Source organism: Euprymna scolopes, chromosome 38, assembly GCF_053919585.1.
Source record: "Euprymna scolopes isolate OS-2025 chromosome 38, ASM5391958v1, whole genome shotgun sequence".
NCBI lineage: Eukaryota > Metazoa > Mollusca > Cephalopoda > Sepiida > Sepiolidae > Euprymna > Euprymna scolopes.
Window position 1 is genome coordinate 1,592,689 of NC_136519.1, and position 21,196 is coordinate 1,613,884.

A 21,196-nucleotide genomic window follows, 5' to 3' on the forward strand; every position below is an offset into this window, starting at 1 on the left:
GCACGAACTTTTCTTCCCGTCACGGGTGAGATTTTGTTTTTATATATGGGTAGAATTTTTAACAAGTACCTTATGTCTTACTGTTGTGGTTTAATGTTATAAAATGAACAAGGAGGCTTGGAAACAGTGAAACGAAATATATATTAACAGAAAATACAGGAACATATATTCGTTGAGTGGGACTCCGTTTAACTGGAAGGACAAAGTAAGGTTACGTACCAATCCCTTTGAGTCTCAGATCCAGACTGGTTCAATCGCAGAAACTGATTACCGGAAGAAACGCCAGGAATAGTCCATCGTCAGAATCTGTAGGGGTGCTATCCCAACATTTATTTCAAAATAAAACTACTCAATAATTTTACGTGAGTTTTTCTTTCGGTCATGGGTAAGATTTTGTTTATTTTTATAAAGGTAGAAATCTGTATAAGTGCCCATTTTCTTCTTTAAAAAGAAAATTCTGCTCAATAATTTTACGTGACTATTGTATGGCGTTTTCTTTTCGTCACGGTTAAGATTTTCCTTGTTTTTTCATATAAGTAGAATTCTGTACAAGTACCTTATTTTTTGTTAAAGGGTAATTAATCTTCACTTTGGTAACAGCAATGTGTTGTACACTACTGTCATTTGTAAGAAAACACTTTAAAATAAGTTCAAATGCAAAAAAAAAAAATTATCATGTAAGCAGAAAAGTAACTTATCATACACAGTTCCAGATGTGATGATAAGTTACGTAAATACGTAATAATGTTTTCACTTGAAATCTTTTGGTTTAAAAGATCTCAAGCACCTTATGTCCTTAAATAACGTACGCATCACGTCTTTATTGTTTTTGGTTAGATATACTTAGGCTCATATAAATATGACGTCATGACGTTAATATTTGAGACGGGGACATCGCAATAAACAAACAAACATCGTGACACAGAATTTTAGTCTAATATATATATATATATATATATATATATATATATATATATATATATATATATATGCACACACACAAACAAATGCATATCTACATATGTGTATGTATTTACGCAGGTATATATGTGTGTATGCATGTGTATATTATTTCTGTTCGGGTACCAATGATTGCACGGGTAATATCACTGAATACACGATTAACTTTGTCCGCTTGACTAACGACTCGAGCATCTAAAGAAAGCCCAAATTCTTCGAATAACTCATTCCTCATATCTTAAACGTATTTGCCTCATTCGGCGAGGAGACATGCCTTACACGACTAGCAAAAACTTGTCACACGTATCAGAGATATGTATTAAATACGTCAATTCGTAAGATACGAAAATAAATTTCTATTTTTATTTTCGCTTGCGAAGAAAATATTCAAAATAGTATTTACAAAATTTAAAAATAAAAACTGACAAAGGTAAAGAATAATTTTTATAAAAGTTTAATCGACTTTTTTTTTCCGGTGATGTCAAGGTGACATTTTTAATCTTTGGTAACCATAAATCTACTTTCTTTCTATCTAGCGTATAATTGTTCCTTTCAACCACAATCCTCTTATCGCTGACAGTGAAATTTCTGTACTTGTACAGTTTCATCAAGACATAAAAAAAATGAAAATATCGAAAAAAAAAAAAAGTTATATTGTACGTATCTGTTATGGAACGAAGTTTTCCGAAAAAAAAAATTCATTTAATTTCATCAAGTAGTTTTTTTTTTCTTTTTTTTTTTACAGCGAAAAAACAATTTGTTATGATACCGAGCAAAAGGTTCAATTTTTAGGAAGAAAAGCTAGTATTAAAAATGGGGAGGGAGTGTCGGCGCTTTAAATTGAGTTATCTCCTTGTGGTGTGTTAAAAAATTCCAAGATGGCTGACTTCAACGCGTTGTCATGAAAACGTATTTTTCCGCTGTAAAAAAAAAACTCAATCAAGTTAAATGAATTTTTTTTTCAGAGATCTTCAGTCCAAAACAGATACGTGCAATATAACCTTTTTTTTTTTTTTTTTGATCTTTTCATTTTTTAATGTTTTCATTAAACTGCACAAGTACCGAAATTTCAGACAGTTTTAACAGCTACGGATGAAATAACATTATTGAGTTGCAGATTTGTATATGTGACTTCGAACTCTCTCTCTCTCTCTCTCTCTCTCTCTCTCTCTCTCTCTCTCTCTCTCTCTCTCTCTCTCTGTATGTGTGTGTATGTGTGTGTATGTGCGTGTGTGTGTTTTTCTTATCCACCCATTGTCTGAAATATTTTTTTTATAATAATCTTTTGCTCTGAAGAGTTGGTCTCAAATGTTTAGATGATAAATATTTATAAAGCTCTACCTAACATTGACCTCTTCTCGTTTTCAACTCCTTTTCGCCCGAAACAAGCCGCGTTGATCTTGAAGCTGACTATTTAGGATCGTGTCTATCAAGGAATTGTGGGGACTTGAGCAGCGAGATGTCTGTTCTCATTACATTTAAACTTCTTCATGCTATTATAGTCAGGGAAACAGGAAACAGGGAGGGAATTCCAAAGTCTAGCAGTCCGAAAAAAGAAACTTTTAGAATAGAACGCGTTCCAATATCTGGGTACCTTCAGTAAAAGGGTGGGATTTGACTGCATGTCAGCTTAGTCAAGTGTATGCACGTCAAGAGGCACAAGTGCTATGAGTTCACCAGAGTACTTGTAAAACAGGCACAGGGTTGCGAAATTGCGACGATGTGACAGAGGTTGAAGGTTTACCGAGAGTGTAAAACCAATTTATTTGAGACTCTTTGGGAGGGGCTGAGTGATAGACTCGTGATCAATGCAGAAACACAGATATGGTAACAATACTTCATGCATGGGCGAATTATGGATTTCTATAAGTATATGATACTCTCTAATAGCACAATAGACGGAGCCCACCTTTTTTGCAGCAGCCATGGTAATATCTTCAATGTATCAGTTCTAATTGCCTGTGTATGTTAAGCTGAAAATTTTGAAAGAAGGGTGAATTTGTCATTGCAATCAGTAGTTTAGAAGGATTTCTGTTAAAGGAAAGAAGCTTAGTCTTAGCAACATTCAATGTCATCATCCACTTACGAATCCGTTGCACTATATACTGAAGGTTGTTTTTTATCGTTTATCCCAATCGTCTTGGATATATGTATATTCGTTTATCCATTGTATCTATTATAGAGCGTGTTGTCATCAGTAAATATACCCATCTCAAACACAATTTCATCAGGGAGGTCATTTATGTATATGAGGGTTTCAGGATTAACCACTGAGGCACACATGCATTAATATAATGCGTTTAGACTTACGGCCATCGAGGAAAACCTTCATATCAAACCTTATTAAAGCTTTTGGATATATCTCTACAACTCTCGCTTCCCCTGTCTTATGCACTGCACGGTATATGCGTTCAAAGATGGCGGTTAAAATATTCGACGTAACACGAGTTTTTCTAAATCCATACTATTACCATGGACTAGTGCTTGACTGATTTATTAAGATTTTAGTGAGGAGAGGAAGGAGACTAATGGGACAATAATTAAGCGGTTAATTCTTACGCTAGAATTTTTGAATATTAGTACAGCGGGGTCAATTTTCCAGTTATCAAAGAAGAAAGACTCGGCCAGTCGTTTGTTGAGTTTGGAGAAGATAGTGCTAGTTCAGCGGAGAATTTCTTAAATATTGTTGTAGGGATTAGATCAGGCCCATACTCCTTGCATGTGTCAAGGTGTTTTATGATATCACCGACATGAGAAGGAGTAATTTTCAGAGCTACAAGCATGTCTTTTGTCCGCAACGAGAAATTTGGAAGGGTGTCGTTTGTTTGGTCTAAGATGGAGAAAGTGTAAAATATTGAAGAAAAAAATTGATAAAATACCCAGTTATATTAATTACATAAAAATATGAGCCTTGTATATAATATATATATATATATATATATATATATATATATATATATATATATAGTAAGTTATGAAAATATATATGGCAATAAAGCTACACAGAATATTCATAAGCCTGACGAATTATCACGAGAATGAAACGCAGAATATTCTGTGTAGCTTAATTGGCATATGTATTTTCATAACTTACTACCTAGCTCTACCTATGTATTGAGCACTGTTGCAGTAAATACTGACAATTCACGCTTAAAATTATATCTTCGCATATTAATTTATGTGATATATATATATATATATTGGAAATTCATTAATACTTCTATGTAAAATGAAAATGTATAAAATAAATAACGAATATAAATTATTAAAGATCGTTGTAACTCATCGTTTGTCTATTAAATCTGTCCTGTATTTTAAAACATTTTAGAAGTCTAGTTAATGTAATTTAATATATATATATATATATATATATATATATATATATATATATATATATGTATATATATACACTTGTGCCCGATATTATTCATACCCCTCGGATCTTTGAGATTTCTATAAGAATATTGCTCAAACCAGAAGGTAGACAATATTAAAGGGATTTCAAACAATAAATCAAGCATAAGCATTTAATTTAAACTCAACAAATAAATAAATTATGCAAGTTTGAAACATTATACAAAGAAAAACAATAATGGCACTAGTTCAAAATTATTCATACCTCTCTTACTAATAGTCAATAGCATGCCCTTTATTCTTAATAACTGCCTGTAACCGTTTGGGATATTTATCAACAAGGTTTTTACAAGTATCAACACTGATTTTTGACCATTCTTCAATGCAGTAGTTCTCCAAATCCCTCAAATTTCTAGGTTTCCGCTTTTTAACCTCAGTTTTCAATATGTGCCAGAGGTTTTCGATAGGGTTCAGGTCGGGACTCTGGCTAGGCCATTCCAAAACATTAATTTGATTATCCTCAAACCATTTCTTGACTATTTTGGCAGTATGTTTTGGATCATTATCCTGTTGAAGGACCCAGTTTGGTCCTAAATGGAGCTTCTCCGCATCCTGTCTAATGTTTTTCTGGAGTATCTCCAAATATTGCTCCTTCTTCATGGTTCCATCTATCTTGACCAAACTACCTGGACCACTAGCCGAAAAGGAGCCCCAAAACATTAGGCTACCACCACCATGTTTCACCGTGGGTATGGTGTTCTTTGGGTTGTAAGCTTCTCCTTTCTTCCTTCAAACGTAAGAAGCATACATATGGCCAAACAATTCAATTTTTGTTTCGTCAGTCCACAAAATACTTGAGAAAACGGACTCTGGAGAATTCACATGGGTCCTAGCAAACTTTAGACGTGCTGCAAGGTGTTTTCCGGTGTGCAATGGAGTCCTTCTTGGTCTTCTTCCTTTCAGACCATTTTCATGCAGAGTCCTTTGCAATGTTTGCCTTGATATTTTTATGCCAGAAGACTCCAGATTTTCTAAAATGTCCTTATTAGTGGTGGTTGGATTTGCATTAACACTTCTTAAAATATTCCTGGTGGCTCTAGCAGACAGTTTCCTTTTCCTTCCTCTACCAATCAAGTTGTTTGTTGTGTGGTGGCTCTGGAATTTTTTGATGATGCTCTGTACTGTTGCTGTAGGGACCTCAAATTTCTTGGAAATTGACTTGTAACCTAAACCATCCTTATGTGAATTCACAATTTTAGTCCTAAGATCATTACTAAGCTCTTTTTTCTTCCTCATTCTAATAATTTTTATTCTTTTATTGGTTTTCAGTTGATATCATTTTAATTTCTGAAAAATGCAAAAAAACGAAATGAAATTAATCAAAGGTTGTATAAAAGCATTCAAAATAAGAATCAAACAGAAAACAAACAGTCAGAAACTCGATTAATACTGAAAAAATAAGGGGGTATGATTATTTTTGAACATTGCAGATTTTATAAATAGCTGTATATTTCTTTTATTACAAGTATCCCGAGATTTTAAAATGACGAAAATGATCAGAAGAGGTTTATTAAGAATATGTATCAATATGGACGTAAACAATAAATTCTTACAAAAGTTACACCTAATAAACTCAATTTTCAAGGGGGGTATGAATAATATCGGGCACAAGTGTATATATATATATATATATATATATATATATATATATATATATATATATATATATATATATATATATAATTAAATAAAATGGACGTTTTTTGTCTATTAATTCTATTTTTGATTTTTTCCAACTTCCGAATAACAGACTTCACTTCTGACGGGAACTGACTGATGTAATGGCTATATTTATCGTAAGTCCGAGAAATTTTTCAGAACCAGTTAGATTAATTTATACTTGACGATGAATCCTGGAGGATTGGAAAGTCCGCCGACTTATGATAAATATGGTGATTACATCAGCCAGTTCCTATCAGAAATGAAGACTGTCATTCGGAAGCTGGAAAGAATCGAAAAGAGAATTAATAGACAAAAGACGTATATTGTATTTAATGAAATATGCCATAAAGATAAAATGTTGCCTTAATATACACACACACATATATATATATATATATATATATGTGTGTGTGTGTGTGTGTGTTTTCTTTTATGAATGGGTTTGCTTCTCCAACTGCGAAATTAATATTCTATCCTCCCTTTTAAAACTACAATTAGCTGCTCTAGATAAAGAAAACCGTATATTATGTATGTATGTGTGTCTGTGTGAAAATATTTAACCAATAAACTCTTAAATTACTAATCACATAACAATCAAATTAACAGGAATTAATAATCATACCCCAAGGATGGTTTATTACGAGTAAAATCTTTGTTTGAATGGATGAATAACGCGTACGGAAATATGTCGGCAAGTTGAAATGCAAAATGTTTATTTCAATTTGATGACATATTTTTATTACTTTTGCGCATGCACAAATTCATTCATAGCTTGAAGTGTTTTTTTTTGTTTTGTTTTTTTTTACATGTGGGTCACCACTTATCAAGGCCCAGGAGCCACTCGGGGATAAGGGTTATTGTGTGTACAGTAATCAGTGGGATAGTATCGCAGTAATAGTTAGTATTGGAGATTTGATAAGATGTCATTACTTAAGGGGGCAGTTCATCAGGAATTTGTTTGTGTTGGACTTGAAGACATCCAAGTTGAATTCAGGAGGGAAACAGGCAAGCGGCAGAGAGTTCCACAGGCGTGCAGTTCTAAGAAAGAAGCTTTGTTCGTGGAATCTACATTGTGATTTAGGCACGGATAAAGAGTGGGGAAAGTTGTTAACAGTGGTTTCAGCTAGTCGGATGTTTTTCGTGAAAGATTGGCGAAGCTCAACTTTACATCTTTCTTATCTATAAGTCGATTGCTCAAATGATAGAGAATGCGGCTTGAACGCTAAATGTTTTGGTTTCAATTCCAGCTGATGGCACTCACATTCGTTTTTTTTAATCAGTACTACATATTAAGTACAATTGAATAGAGAATTGGTTCTGTAATAATTTGGGCTATGACAACAGCATATTCTCATCATTGTTTTGACTCCCGCGTATATATCCGATACAGTTATCAACCGATAACCACATCACTCTCTATAAAAGCATATAAGATATCAACGGATAGAGACTCGACAGTCAAAACAATCAAAAGAATATGCTGTTGTCCTAGTAATAATCTGCATGAATTAAAAATGTATTTAAGTGTATTTTACGACCTCGCAACGCTTGGAGTTAGGCGCACGTATTAAATAAAACTATTAGTTTTTATTGCATTTACAAACTACTTTCATCTCTTTTTTTTTTTTTTTTTTTTTTTGGTTATTGAAATCGTTAACATCAAACTGCTTTGATATCTCATTCACCAGATATTGAAACTGTTTGAATGTTTCGTTAGTTTAAAGGTTTATGTTCGCCTAAAACGTTATGTTTAGATTTGCATCGTATTCAAAAGTTATTTTAATGTTTTCCTTTGCCTAAAAAAGTTATTTTTAACGTCTATGTTTTAAAGTAGTAAATTTATATCTTATTTAGTAGCTACTTCTATGTGTCAAGTATGTATTCTATGTGTGTATGCGTTCTTTTCCTATGGACTCAAAAAACGGCTGCGTCGATTTTTATGAAATTTCACACACAGGTATTTTATGTGCCTGGCAGTGTTCTTAGATAGGTATTTTAAGTAATGTCTTCAATAAGTATCAATAATTGATAATCGAAATAATCTAATGAAAGAAGGAACGAACGACTTTGGCCAAAGTTAACACCTTACACAGTCTAACATTATTAGATATAGCAGGGCAACTCCGAATGGTATTGCTGGTCGACGATTCATCTGATCGTTGTAATATTTGTAAAAATAGAATATTATCATAGCAAACTAATTATTTACAGAGAAGATTATTTTTGTTAAGATGTTTTAATAAATTAAAGAATGTAGAACTTCAACAATGATTTAAAATAGATTGTCATTTTAAAATAGATTGTCATTTTAAAGTGACATGGACTTTAGTTAAAGTTTTGGGAAAAGATACGATGATTTGAGGAGTCAGAGATCGGAAGCGAGAGAGAGAAAGAAGAGAGAGCAGACGCAGTCAAAGATCGGGAGTGAGAGAGCGGATCGAATCGGATAGTGATGGCTCCCGGTAGAGGGGATCAGAAAGCAGTAGCTTTCCAATGGGTAAACATCGGAAATAAAGGTTGCTGAAGATGTAACCTGAGATTTGTTGATTCATTGGAAAGAATCTTCTTTGCGGCTGTTCCCGAGGATCCCTCAAACAATATGCATGTGTTTGCTCGTGCGAAACTTCTCTACAAAACTTTACTCTGAATATTTGGTCCACAGACTTTAAACCTGATATATAGGGTATTCGGACATCTGGAATAGTTTAGATTTGGTTTTTAGCTTATATAAATAAATACAAAGGAATTAAAATTGAAAAAAAAAACACTTGACCTTGGCAGGAGTAAATCATCTAACATCTGAGCATGCGTACATAAAAATTTTAAACTTTAAGTTTCTTAATTTTTACTCCAATTTCATTCATTTGGCGATGACTCAGACGATAACAACGAGAGCTGAATCGCTAAATAACAGTTAAGGTAGTAACGCTGAATGTTTTGGTTTCGATTCAAGCTGATATCACAAAGTCATTTTTGTTTTAATTTTGAAACCATTGCTATATAAAGCCATGGTTTCAAAATCATGGAGTACCAATGAAAAATCAAAATTATGATTCCAATTTTTTATTTCAAAATTAAGAATATTAAGAAGTAAATATTAATAAATCTAATTTAACAACAACTAATATTTGGCATGTTCTCCTTTTGTCTTTATAATAGTTTTTATTCCTTGTTGCGTATTATTGGTTAAATTGTTGCAGGTAGTAGGATCTATTTTCTGACACTATTTATGACGTTTGGCGTCTTCATCTTTTTTTATGAACATTTGTGCATTATAATTCTTTTGCCTAGATAGGACCACAAAGTTTCAATGAGATTTATAGCCGGGAATTGAGCAGGGGCATTTCATCACTGTAATCCCTTTTTTCTCAAACCAACCCATTGAAACTTTTGGCTATGACATGGGGCATTATCTTGTTGGAAGATTGCATCATTTGGAATGTTATCATTAAATATTTTAGTCAAAGAGGTTTGCTTTACCTGCTCCAACATGTTTGTGGCGTTTATTCTGCCCTTACATGTGTATAACAGTCCAGTGCTTGAAGAAGTCATGCAGCCCCAAACCATGTCGATTCCTCCCCCAAATTTGACCACACAATCAGAATGAAATGTATCTCCTTCCCTACGGCGAACATAAACGTATCCCCAGGGGTGCCAAAAACCTAATGGAAAAAATGAGAATTTGCTACGATTTTGAATAGATGTTATGGATATATATTCACATAAAAATTTTAATTGTTTCTCTCAAAGTTTAGGAAATAGAAGCTGCTAACTTATTTCAGTTACTTTCTTCAGACCAAACAATTTTGCCTCAATCATCAGGTGTCCGATTTTCATTTTTTTTTTTTTTTGTGTTTGCAAATTCCAGTCGTTTTTTCTTGTTGGCCTAAAACAAGTATGGCCCCTTCCTTGCTTTGCATCTTTTTAATCCCGATTCTAATAACCTTCTTATCACTATTCGAGCTGATATGTTTTTGTTTGCGTTCCTCCCTAAGTTCAGCAGCAACCTCTGAAGAACTTTTCTATCTGCAAGGAATGCTCTTTTCAAAGATCTGTCTTCCCTGACGGTTGTAGACTTTTTACGGCCTTGTCCTTTTTCTGTTTTTGAAAGACTTTATTTCCTTGTATCTTTTAATCGTTGTTTGCACTCCCTTCCTTGAACATTCCTGACAATTTCTAGCCGAGAATATCCTTCACCAGATAAAGCAAAATTCTGTGCCCTTTTAATCTTTGAAAGCTGTTTACTTTGAGGCATTTTCAATTAAATATACTATTATAGCACTCTGACAGAAATCAAATATTACCTGAAAATAACAAACAACTTTTATTATGACAATGAAGTATTTTGAATATTGGAATGAATTTAGTATGAAACTCAGCTAAAACTCTCGAAAGAGGCTTTAAGGCAAATAATCTACTGTTAAATGTTTTATATTTGCTCTCAAATGTTCACTGTAAAATTCTTAGCCCTTAAATACGAGGTTTAAACTATTATCTATGTTTTTTTTTATAGATGCTGCATAATTTTTACCATGGCTGTATATTGGGTACAATATAATACTCAATAGAGAATGTCTCTATAATAATAAATACGAATTCTGCATAAATTAAAATATTATATTTAAGCGCATTTTACATCCGGGCAAGCCCGGGCGGTCTGCGCAACACGTTGCCCGCCGTTGTCTGGTCGTAAATTATGCTTAAATATGATATTTTGATTTAAGCAGATTTCATATTTGGAATTATAGTCTTAATTTTTCTTAATTGTTATATTGCATTTGATATAGTAATGTGCCCAATATCTAGTAGTGATTTTAAATGTAAAACAATAGATGACTTTGGTGCCATCAACTAGAATCGAAACCAACACTTCAGCTTTCAAGAATATTGGCTACAATCTATGCTAAGGTCAGATAGATATCAAAATTTCTAGAGATAACTCAGTTTAAAGTGTAAATTTACAATTACGCATTTCTGTAGACCAAAAATTTACAGACTAGTTTTTTAGAGACCGTTCCGCACACACGCACACACACACACACACACACACACACACACACACACACACACACACAAAGGCACTTATATATACATACATATATATAACAAAAGTCTATATTCTAAATTTCAAGATGTTGAAGATCTTACCGCTTATTTCTTCCAGTACGTTGACACGCACAATTCTTAACATCACCTGTTTCGTAGTACAGTATCATTCATGTCATTATTATGTCAATTCTATAATTTACTCCGCTCTTAACTAATCAGAAGAAAAAGCGTATATCAACTTTTAAAAAAATAAAGGCATGTGAGCATGGTTACAAAATCTGAAAATTGGGATGGCGTTACAAATTGAAAAAAATAACTGGAACCTTTCTCCCAATTTTGTAATCATGCCTATATTCCTTTATTTTCTTTTAAAGTTGATATGTGCTTTTTCTTCTGATGAGTTAAGGACGAAATAAATTCAATAATTTACATGATACTGCGCTACGAAACACGAGCTGTCAAGAATTGTGCATGTCCACGTACCAAAAGAAATAAACGTTAAGATCGTCAACATCTTGTAAATTTGGAAGATAAACTTTTCCTATTTATTTGTATATGCTCTGTGGTTACACCAACCTTTACAAATTAAAGGATTGGTATAAATAAAGGTGAAATTTAATCGAATAAACATATTTCCCTATATATATATATATATATATATATATATATATATATATATATATAGTGTATGTGTGTGTCAGAGAGAGAGAGAGAGAGAGAGAGAAAGAAAGAAGGAGAGAAAGAGAGAGAGAGAAAGAAAGAGGGAGAGAGAGAGAGAGTGAGAGAGAGAGTGAGAGAGAGAGATCTTTCACATCGTCTTTGCTGTTTTTCTACTTTGATTTCCTGGTCGTTTTTTTTTTTCGGTTTCTTTTTCATGTCGTGTCCCCATCACCAAAAAAGGAACCATCGTATGTTCCATAACACATGTTCCAACCTTCCTTCCACCGCATGTGTCGAGCACTTGCGAGAGCGACTAACTCTTTATCAGCATCCCAACACCTTTTTCCTTTCCACTGCCGCGCCGCTCACACTTGTGTATCTGATTTCTTCTCCCAAGAAAACCTCTTTGCTACTTCCTGTCAAAATCTCGGCGCGGCGCCGACAGTCTGGCGCGAACAACGTAAACATTCTGCCCAGTGCCTCGTTTTCAACGGCGCGTCTTTCGGAAAAGAGGGATGAAACTTGACTCGTGATCTCTTGTTGGATCTAAAACAAACGCCGGGTGCGAATTTATTGTGACATTGGCGATTAGATCAATGTCTTCTTTTTCTTGTTGAAGTATATTAGTCTAACAAAAAACACTTGACTTTTAATAAAATTGGTGATACATAAAGTCCTCACGTTTGGGTCTTTCATGTTAATCAGAAACTTATTCAGGAGGTTCGCATTATTTGGATTCTTCCGTGTACTGTTCTCGAGTCGGGTTATTTGCGCACTCGGAAATCTTTGGTTGGTTGGTTGTTTTTGTTTTACGGCATATCAACCCTTTTGGGTTATTTAATGCCGAATCTAGTGATTTTGAAGAACAATTTTTTAATAGATTATATTTGTTTTTTAAGTCGGTTTCTATTTAACCCATAGTTGGGACCCTAACAGGTACTACCACTCCGGGTCAAAGTGGACCTGGTAGCAATGGCAATTAAAGGGTAGCTCCACATTCCCCAAAGCCCGCAAGCTGGATCCTCACCATCGGATATAGTTTTAGGTCATATCCAGGACCTCGGAAATCTTTCTGTCAAACTCGTGAATCTGCACAGAATTTTAAAGCGAACCTTTATTTAATCCACAGAGATTACATGTTTCGTTCCGAAATGAGTGTTTCTGTTTACAGCACAATTGAAGCATGATACTTAACTTTTTCATTTTATACTTTAATTCAAGGACTGCAATGTAAAATACAATGTATTGTGGACTAAGTCATCGCAGGGAGGCGTGTGGGGTTTCCGATTGGTGCACTAAGGTGGGTCTCAAACTAGAGCAGGCAATCGATTGATTTGATTGAAAATTGGGTGATTTCACCGTTCGATGACAATAAAAATATGGGAGTGTGAAACATTCGTTGATCATCATTAAATACCGAGCAACGTCGGGTCTCCCTGCTTGTTTAAGAGTGGAAATCAATTTGATCCAAAACTAGCTATACCCTTCCAGCGTTGTCTTAAAGTCTTTTTAACTTCGTTCTTTTTGTTATGCTATTTTTTAAAACCATCTTGTCTGTTTAAAAGTTAATGTAATTATTACTTAATTAACTGAACCAAATGGTTATAAAACTATAACTAATTTTCTAAATGTAACATTACGTTTCTGAATGTCTGTGATGATGATCGATTATTCCTATTATTTAGTTCTTCGGACTACTATCCTCATTTACAGTGTAATTGTTATTTTAATAACGTTTCGAGCGATATAACTGCCGACTTTCTTAAAGTGTATCTTGTCTAACTCGAGAATCTTTATGTCGAACTTGGGAACTTGCACAGAATTTCGAACGGAACTCTTTATATTAAATACGATGATAGCATGTTCTTGTTATGTCAGCCATGATTGAGTAGAAATCTTAATAATTCGCAATTGTATTTTAAAGGCCGCCCGCACTGAAGATTTAACCTTCAAAGTTGAACTTTACATCGACAGAAACGTTTTGAAAAAAATATTCAAGATGAGAGAAATAGTCAGAAGAATTGAAATAATACAAAAGGTAATGTTATTTTAATCTTGAAGACAATACAGGACGAAATGAACGTCATAGCGACCGACGCAAAAATTATTGGATGCAAATAGTTTCTAGAGGTTTCCATCTTTTAATACATGAAGATTTGATGAAAACTTTAAAGCCAGTTTAAATGACTTTCTATTCGATAGTCAAAATACTGTTGATTGAATAAATCTCTAAAATCTTATTATCGTGTAGTAATAATCCTGACGTCTGACCACGTGGGACCTTATAAATGATGACATAAATCAAGCCGACTAGGAACGAAACAATTCGGTTACTCAAGTTTATTTCTAAAATAGAGCATATAATAGATATTTAGTGTGGGTGCATATGTTTTTATTCGAAATCCAATCAAAGAACATTATTTAAAAATAAATGTATCGTTCAGGAAAGTACATACATAGAGAGTAATTTCCACACATCTCTGTCAATACGTGTTCATGTCGCGACATTAAGTTATTTATATATATATATATATATATATATATATATATATATATATACATATATGTATATGTGTGTGTGTGTGTGTGTGTGTGTGTGTGTGTGTGTGTGTGTGTGTGTGTGTGTGTATAACGAGGGTAGATATAAGAAGAGAGTAAATTCAATTCTATAAGAACAGACTTACTGTGCTAATATAACACTCAACAAATTTCAATGGAGTTTATATAGGAGACGGGAGGAGTGGAAAATGAATTCACAAACACTATATATTGAAATATATAGAATGAGTCATTTATTCAATGAGGATATACATACAATTATTTGGGGAATAAATGGGACTCTTTATCCTCCAAATAAATGTATGTATATCCTTATCAAATAAATGACTCATTCTATATTTTTCAATATTTTCGGAAGTGATAAGAGTAGAAATAAACAAATCATGAACAATGCAAAAAACATGAAAAGTAGACTTTAATTAAAATACTTAAATTTAATTAATATAAACAAGAGATGAACTAAGATGTTTACATCAAATAGGAAGTGTAGTTTTGCTGTACGTCTATAACTCCCCAAGAGTAATAACAGACTTGAAGTTTGATGATTTAATAATATTGTGAAACATGAAAATATAAAACGAGTCGTGTTACGCCCGTATAGAGGTAAATAATAGCGATAATATGAACATGTACGGTTTATGCATTTATTGAAAAATTGTATTGTAAATCTTATAGATTATTTCTACCGATGAGTCTTGATTATGTATGATTATGTATATAGCCAGTAACATATGATGATATAAAAAAAAACTTCCAAATTGCGAATGTATCGCACTGTCGACGAGGAAAGTCTCGAGGTAAATGTGACGTTTGTTATTTAGTTCTTATGTATATTTTTAGCACTATTTTATGTATATTTTAGCACTATTTTATATATATTTTAAGCACTATTTTATATATATTTTTAGCACTATTTTATATATATATTTTAGCACTATTTTATGTATATTTTTAGCACTATTTTATGTATATTTTTAGCACTATTTTATGTATATTTTTAGCACTATTTTATGTATATTTTTAGCACTATTTTATATATATTTTTAGCACTATTTTATATATATTTTGTATATTTTTAGCACTATTTTATATATATTTTTAGCACTACTTTATATATATTTTTAGCACTAGTTTATATATATTTTTAGCACTATTTTATGTATATTTTTAGCTCTATTTTATGTATATTTTTAGCACTATTTTATGTATATTTTTAGCACTATTTTATATATATTTTTAGCACTATTTTATATATATTTTTAGCACTATTTTATGTATATTTTTAGCACTATTTTATGTATATTTTTAGCACTATATGTATATTTTTAGCACTATTTTATGTATATTTTTAGCACTATTTTATGTATATTTTTAGCACTATTTTATGTATATTTTTAGCACTATTTTATGTATATTTTTAGCACTATTTTATATATATTTTTAGCACTTATGTATTTTTAGCACTATTTTATGTATATTTTTAGCACTATTTTATGTATATTTTAAGCAATATTTATATATGTATATTTTTAGCACTATTTTATGTATATTTTTAGCACTATTTTATGTATATTTTTAGCACTATTTTATGTATATTTTTAGCACTATTTTATATATATTTTAGCACTATTTTATATATATTTTTATCACTATATATATTTTTAGCACTATTTTATGTATATTTTTAGCACTATTTTATGTATATTTTTAGCACTATTTTATATATATTTTTAGCACTATTTTATGTATATTTTTAGCTCTATTTTATGTATATTTTTAGCACTATTTTATGTATATTTTTAGCACTATTTTATGTATATTTAGCACTTTTATGTATATTTTTAGCACTTTTATATATATTTTTAGCACTCATGTATATTTTAAGCACTATTTTATGTATATTTTTAGCACTATTTTATATATATTTTTAGCACTATGTATATTTTTAGCACGATTTTATATATATTTTTAGCACTATCATTTATATTTTTAGCACTTTTATATATATTTTTAGCACTATTTTGTATATTTGTAGCACTATTTTATGTATATTTTTAGCACTATTTTATGTATATTTTTAGCATATTTTATATATATAGCATATTTTATATATATTTTCCGCACTATTTAATATATATAGCACTATTTTATGTATATTTTTAGCACTATTTTATGTATATTTTTAGCACTATTTTATATATATTTTGTATATTTTTAGCACTATTTTATATATATTTTTAGCACTATTTTATATATATTTTTAGCACTATTTTATATATATTTTTAGCACTATTTTATGTATATTTTTAGCACTATTTTATGTATATTTTTAGCACTATTTTATATATATTTTAGCACTATTTTATATATATTTTTATCACTATATATATTTTTAGCACTATTTTATGTATATTTTTAGCACTATTTTATATATATTTTTAGCACTATTTTATGTATATTTTTAGCACTATTTTATGTATATTTTTAGCACTATATTATGTATATTTTTAGCACTTATGTATATTTTTAGCACTTTTATGTATATTTTTAGCACTTATGTATTTTTAGCACTATTTTATGTATATTTTTAGCACTATTTTATGTATATTTTTAGCAATATTTATATATGTATATTTTTAGCACTATTTTATGTATATTTTTAGCACTATTTTATGTATATTTTTAGCACTATTTTATGTATATTTTAAGCACTATTTTATATATATTTTAGCACTATTTTATATATATTTTTATCACTATATATATATTTTAGCACTATTTTATGTATATTTTTAGCACTATTGTATATATATTTTAAGCACTATTTTATGTATATTTTTAGCACATTTTTATGTATATTTTTAGCACTTGTATATTTTTAGCACTATTTTATGTATATTTTATGCACTATTTAATGTATATTTAGCACTTTTATGTATATTTTTAGCACTTTTATATATATTTTTAGCACTCATGTATATTTTTAGCACTATTTTATGTATATTTTAAGCACTATTTTATATATTTTTAGCACTATGTATATTTTTAGCACTATTTTATATATATTTTTAGCACTATTATTTATATTTTTAGCACTTTTATATATTTTTAGCACTATTTTATGTATATTTTTAGCACTTTTATATATATTTTTAGCACTATTATATGTATATTTTTAGCACTATTTTATGTATATTTTTAGCATATTATATATATATAGCATATTTTATATATATATTCAGCACTATTTTATATATATAGCACTATTTTATGTATATTTTTAGCACTATTTTATGTATATTTTTAGCACTTTTATATATAATTTTAGCACTTATGTATATTTTTAGCACTATTTTATGCATATTTTTAGCACTATTTTATGTATATTTTTAGCAATATTGTATATTTTTAGCTCTATTTTATGTATATTTTTAGCACTATTTAATTATTTTAGCACTATAATGTATATTTTTAGCACTGTTATGTATATTTTTAGCACTATTTTATGTATATTTTTAGCACTATTTTATATATATTTTTAGCACTATATATTTTTAGCACTATTTTAAGTATATTTTTAGCACTATTTTATATATATTTTTAGCACTATTTTATATATATTTTTAGCACTATTTTATATATATTTTTAGCACTATTTTATATATATTTTTAGCACTATTTTATATATATTTTTAGCACTATTTTATTTATATTTTTAGCACTATTTTATGTATATTTTTAGCACTTTTATATATATTTTTAGCACTTATGTATATTTTTAGCACTATTTTATGTATATTTTTAGCACTATTTTATATATATATTTAGCACTATTTTATATATATTTTTATCACTATATATATTTTTAGCACTATTTTATGTGTATTTTTAGCACTATTTTATATATAGTTTTAGCACTAATTTATGTATATTTTTAGCACTATTTTATGTATATTTTTAGCACTATTTTATGTATATTTTTAGCACTTTTATATATATTTTTAGCACTTATGTATATTTTTAGCACTATTATATGTGTATTTTAGCACTATAATGTATATTTTTAGCACTATTTTATGTATATTTTTAGCACTATTTTATGTATATTTTTAGCACTATTTTATATATATTTTTAGCATTATTTTATGTATATTTGTAGCACTATTTTATGTATATTTTTAGCACTATTTTATGTATATTTTAGCACTATGTTATGTATATTTTTAGCACTATTTTATGTATACTTTTAGCAGCCTTACTGACTAAGAATAATAAAAAAAACAATATTTCAGATTGTTCATTTTATATTAAAGTTTAATAAATTTAAACATAACTTTAAAATCTGATTATGAAAACAAATACATAATCTTAACAATAATAATTAAAAAAAAGAAAACTGAAGATTTTTATAATACTAAAAGCTCTTTAAAACTACTGCGTTATATATGCATCAACAGACAGTACTGTTTTGCCGTTTATAGCTCATCAGTGTTGTCATAATATAGGCTAAGAGACTATTAGTCGCCTAGAGTTATGCCCCTTGGCCCGTGACGTATGAATCTCGTCCGCCATTGTTTCTCAGTGCAACGTTTACTACTAGACAATAAAGAACGCATTTTACACCACCTTCGAGTCTGTTTATCAATGCTTCCATTTGTTTACACGTGGCTTCTTCTGTCTCGACGATTCCGAGTGCTTTCTCGATCGTGAGATCGCTTCCTTCTCTTATTAGGGACTTTTGTGCAGACTGTAAATAAATACCGAATATGAATAGGTCCAACACAATGGTCTCTTCCACCGTCCGACCGTATTCACACTGTTTGGCTGTCTGACGCAGCCGACTTAGAAATGCGTGTGCCGATTCATCCGCGTTTTGTTTACATTTTAGTAGGTTGTGTCTAGCTACACGAAAGTTCGATCGCGGATTCGCATATTCCTTAAAAAATTGGATATATTTATCCAATGTCCTTTCTTCTCCCTGTCGAAAGGGAAAAGTGTCACTTATTTCCTGGCCCTCGATACCAGACCATATTAGCAAGTAATTTAACTTTGTGTCTGAATCTACGTCTTTCATTGGGCCGTCGAAATATAAATGAACTTGCCTGATAAATCGGTCCATTGATTTGGCCAAATTTGAAGTGTTCCAATCGATTGTTGGAGGTGGTAGTTGCGAATATGTATTCATCGTCGATTGCGAGAAAAATACCGACACCACGTGTGTTTTTGTATTATTTTTTTTTTTTTAGATCCCGAAAATGTTCATTTTTTTTTTGTTTTTTGTTTTTTTTTAGGGTAATATTGTTACTATTCCTTTGATTCTTTAGAGGATCCCACTTCAGACACCATGTCGTGATAATACATACTTTGGAAGCATTGATAAACAGACTCGAAGGTGGTGTAAAATGCGTTCTAAAAGGAACGGAACGTAAAATGCGTACTAAAAGGAACGGATCGGTCAGGCTATGCCTCGACCCCCGAGACTTAAATAAAGCAGTGCACAGACCACACTATGCGACTCCGACATTCGAAGACATCACTGCGGAACTAGACAACGCTAGATGGTTCACAAAAGTCGATATCAAGTCCGGCTACTGGCATTTGAAACTGGACGAAAAGTCGAGACGTCTCACAACATTCATTACCCCACATGGCAGATACATGTACAACAGGTACCCCATGGGAGTCAAATCTGCCTAAGATGAGTTCCAAAGAGTCATGCAGGAAAACTTCGGAGACCTCGAAAATGTCCTATCCATATGCGACGACATAGTAGTGTACGGATTCGAGGAAGACGGCAGTGACCATGACAAGGCACTGAGGCAGCTAATGTTTAGAGCAAGGGAAAGAAACTGCAGGTTTAATTCAGAGAAATTTGTGGTGAAAACCTCCGAAATCCCTTTCTACGGCCACATAATCTCAAGAGACGGTGTCAAGCCAGATCCCCGGAAAATAGAGGCGATCACACAGATGCAACCCCCCGAGGATGTAAAGCAGCTCACCAGCTTCCTAGGCCTGGTGAACTACTTGAACAAATTCTCTCCACGACTCGCGACACTGACAAAACCCCTACGTGAGTTAACATCGAAGAAGAATGACTTCACATGGTCTTCACAGGAGCAACATGCATTCGAAGAAATCAAAAAAGAGATCGGAAATCATACGACACTCCGATACTTCGACCCTAAAGAACCAATAGTGCTACAGGTAGATGCGTCTTCAATGGGTATAGGCGCGGCTCTGCTACAAAACGACAGACCAGTAGCATTCGCGAGCAAAGCACTTTCCGGACCAGAAACACGCTACTCAAACATAGAGAGGGAGATGTTGGCTATCGTCTTTGGCCTGGAGAAATTTCAGTTACGTTTGGGGCCACAAAACGACAATTCATACGGATCACAAGCCATTGGAGTCGATAGCATTGAAAAATCTAGCACAAGCACCCCCAAGACTGGCTAGAATGTTATTGAAGGTCGAGGGATATGATTTTACTGTAAAATATACCCCAGGAAAAACAGTTCCAATTGCAGACTGCTTGTCACGAGTAGCACCCAGACCCAGTGGGCACATTGAAGGGATCGATCTCAACGTCCATAGCATGATCTCATACCTCAACTTTGCGCCGACGAGAGTTGAAGATATAAGAGTGGAAACATCCCAGGATCCACTCCTAAAGCAACTTGTAAGCATGGTATTGACCGGCTGGCCTTCCAACCGGGCTGACTGCCCAGGAATTCTCCTGCCATTCTGGAATTTCAGAGATGAGATTGGGGTCCAGGATGGAATTCTACTCAAGAGCCAGAGAATCATTATCCCAGCCTCGTTGCAAAGAGGCATACTGGAAGAGCTGCATGCTTCACACCAAGGAGTAGAGAGAACGAGGTTACGAGCGCGT

At 31.7% G+C, this 21,196-nt stretch overlaps 1 protein-coding gene across 4 annotated transcripts in view; it reads left to right on the forward strand.

Annotated features, from left to right (window-relative positions):
• The window catches only part of LOC145263049 (beta-1 adrenergic receptor-like), a 356,896-nt gene that overhangs the window by 203,022 nt on the left and 132,678 nt on the right, over positions 1 to 21,196 (forward strand). The window lies entirely within an intron of this gene.